The 2,689-nt window shown below is 36.4% G+C and overlaps 1 protein-coding gene across 3 annotated transcripts in view; it reads left to right on the top strand.

Annotated features, from left to right (window-relative positions):
• LOC106871778 (collagen alpha-3(IX) chain) overlaps positions 1-2,689 on the top strand; it is a 239,898-nt gene that overhangs the window by 61,271 nt on the left and 175,938 nt on the right. The gene's annotated exons all lie outside the window — the stretch shown is intronic.

Below are 2,689 nucleotides of genomic sequence, written 5' to 3'. Positions count from 1 at the left end.
TGTTTTTTGGAAACATCGAGAAGGTCTTCAAGCCACAGTAATTCTTAAAATGAAGTGGAATTGCTTTAATGACGTCACGAAACCGGCTCGAAGAATCGAGAGTTTGCTTGTTCATATTGTAACACTTATCATTCTACTAAATTAGCGCCTACAATAGCTGCTAACGCTTTGCTTATTTAATCAGGTAGCGAGCGATTTGCAGGTGTAAAAGCTGTTATCATATGAAAGTAGCCGCCTAAAAGTTGACTTTAATCGTTACAAACATTGCTTTGGTAGAAAGGATTAACTTGTGAAGAATGTCTTTAATCTTTACATTGAACCGAAGCGAACAACTGCGCCAAAACAAACAGCACGACCGAAAGGTCATCAACTCGACTAAAGTAGAATTTGATTAAGTTAAGCCGTCGAGTAATCTTAAGTAAATAGTTATTTCTTAATAGGACCGCTAATTCATTATTTCACTAAATAACTGCAAGAAAATCTCTAAATTTGTGTAAAAACAGACTCGCCCCCTTTAGTTGACGCATTCACTTATGCTAACTTAAGAGTTCCTTCTCTAAATGGACAAATTGTTATTTTGCTGAATAAACCCGGGTCATCGCTGATGAAGCAGACCTGCGACTAGAGATGCTCCGATCGTGACCATCCCAACCTTTTCTTCAACGTTGCATGTTTAGGGCTACGTTATCCAGTCTGCCCTTCATTTTTCAAAATGATATTGTCTAATTTGAGAAATATATTCTGCTATTTCTGTTAGATCAGGCAAACACGTATAAACTCGAAAAAGGCTCATGTTTTGTCTCTTTTGTTTGCTTGTATAAAATCTGGTACTTATTCTATCGTTCATTCATCGAACTGATAAGTTACGGGGACGTAAACAAAACAACACCGTTTGTCAAGCGGTGTGGAAACAAACACTTAGATACGCACGCATGCACACATACACACATAAATATAAATATACAATGGGGTTCCATACAGTTTCCGTCTACCAAATCACAGCATTGATTGATCCAGGGATCTTTTTTAAAACGGGGACCACATTTTTCATTAACGAAACACTTTGAAACTTGGAACACTGGTAGAATGTGTCATATAAAACATCTTTTTCTCTTAGTCTTCTTAAAAAAAAAGAAATCCCTAACTTATTCCATGTTAAAGTTGTCGTATTTCTGTAATTTCAACCAATCACTGACGTCCATTCAGCCGATATACATTAAGTGCCGACTACATAAACAAACGATTCTGGAACAATTCTATCGGTGATAGGGTTAGGGTTAGGGTTAGGGTAAAACAGCAAATTTAAAAAGAAAAAAGCAAATAAAACGAAGAAAAGAAAGAAAATGAAAAAAGCAAATTTAAAATGAAAAAAGCAAATAAAACGAAGCTATGGCTTAATCAGCCAAAGGAGTAAATATAAACAACTGAATACTTGTCAGTGATTGGTTGAAATTATCGAAATAAGACAATTTTTTACATGAAATAAATTCGAATAAAAAATATTTTTCTGTTCTATAACACAAAATAGATAAGTATACGAAGTTTGAAAGTCTTTCGGTACCAAAAACACTACGTAAAACATTAATGAAAAATGTGGCCCCCGTTTTAAAAAAGATCCTGATCCAGGAATGTAGCAGAATACACTTGCCTAAAAAGCCAAACAATAGGAATGAACCCGAAACTACGACCACGTGGTTGCGAAACGACCTTAACCACACAAGTACGTCTGTACTTCAGTAAATAGCAAACTTTAAGACGGTGTACCATTTGAAGGGGGCGGGGGCTCTGGGCTGCTAATTAATACTTGCTCGTTTCTGAAAACTGCTCCAGAATGCAAGTTTATTTATTATTAGAGTGAACCCCTTGCATTTGCTATTAGAGCCCTTCTTTTGGGGATAATATTTCACAGAAGCCATCATCGTAACAATTTTTTGTTTCTTTACCCCTATTACTTTCACTAAATAAATCATGGCCGCCCAATGCTTCAACCACCACCACCACCACTACCACTATCGGGCTACAGCCCTTACCTTCTACCTTACTATTGCTACATATCAGCCTTGCCGTACGCAGATGCAAATACAAACGAGAGAGAAAGAAAAAAAAAACGGAAAGACAACAAAGAAAGAAAATAGTAAAAGTAAAATAGAAGGTAGCAATAACTGTTGAAGATAATGAAGGGGGTTGGCGGTGGTGGTGGTGGTGGAGAGTCGTTCGTAAAAGCGGGAATACGATCGTCTGATGAACTTGACATTTTCTTTGACACGGTTTTTCTTTTTTAATATTTTGTTTTGTGTCACTTTTTCTGCTTTGCTGAATGTCGGTCACCGTAAGAATTGTACGAAAATATATGAAAATATTATATACCTTATCAATCTGAAAACACATTTTACGTATCTATTTGTTATACGTTCTAATAAATGCGAACGTGTGTATTTGATCACTGTATTACGAATAAGGAATAGATACGGTAACAGATACGTAATTGTTTGGATTCTCGCTGGGTGCACCCCACGAAGCATTACCTATTTTACTCCTTTTTTTTACAAAACGAGATCAGTTGTTTCGTTTGTTTCGGCATTCCTTGTTGTATTTGATATTTGTATTAATTGTTTGTAGTCTGTGTTTGCTTCAGTTTCATTCGGTGTGTGTGTGTGTGTGTGTGTGTGTGTGTGTGTGTGTGTGTGTG

This window comes from Octopus bimaculoides, chromosome 8 (assembly GCF_001194135.2).
Source record: "Octopus bimaculoides isolate UCB-OBI-ISO-001 chromosome 8, ASM119413v2, whole genome shotgun sequence".
Taxonomy (NCBI): domain Eukaryota; kingdom Metazoa; phylum Mollusca; class Cephalopoda; order Octopoda; family Octopodidae; genus Octopus; species Octopus bimaculoides.
This window is presented reverse-complemented; position numbering and strand designations above follow the sequence as displayed.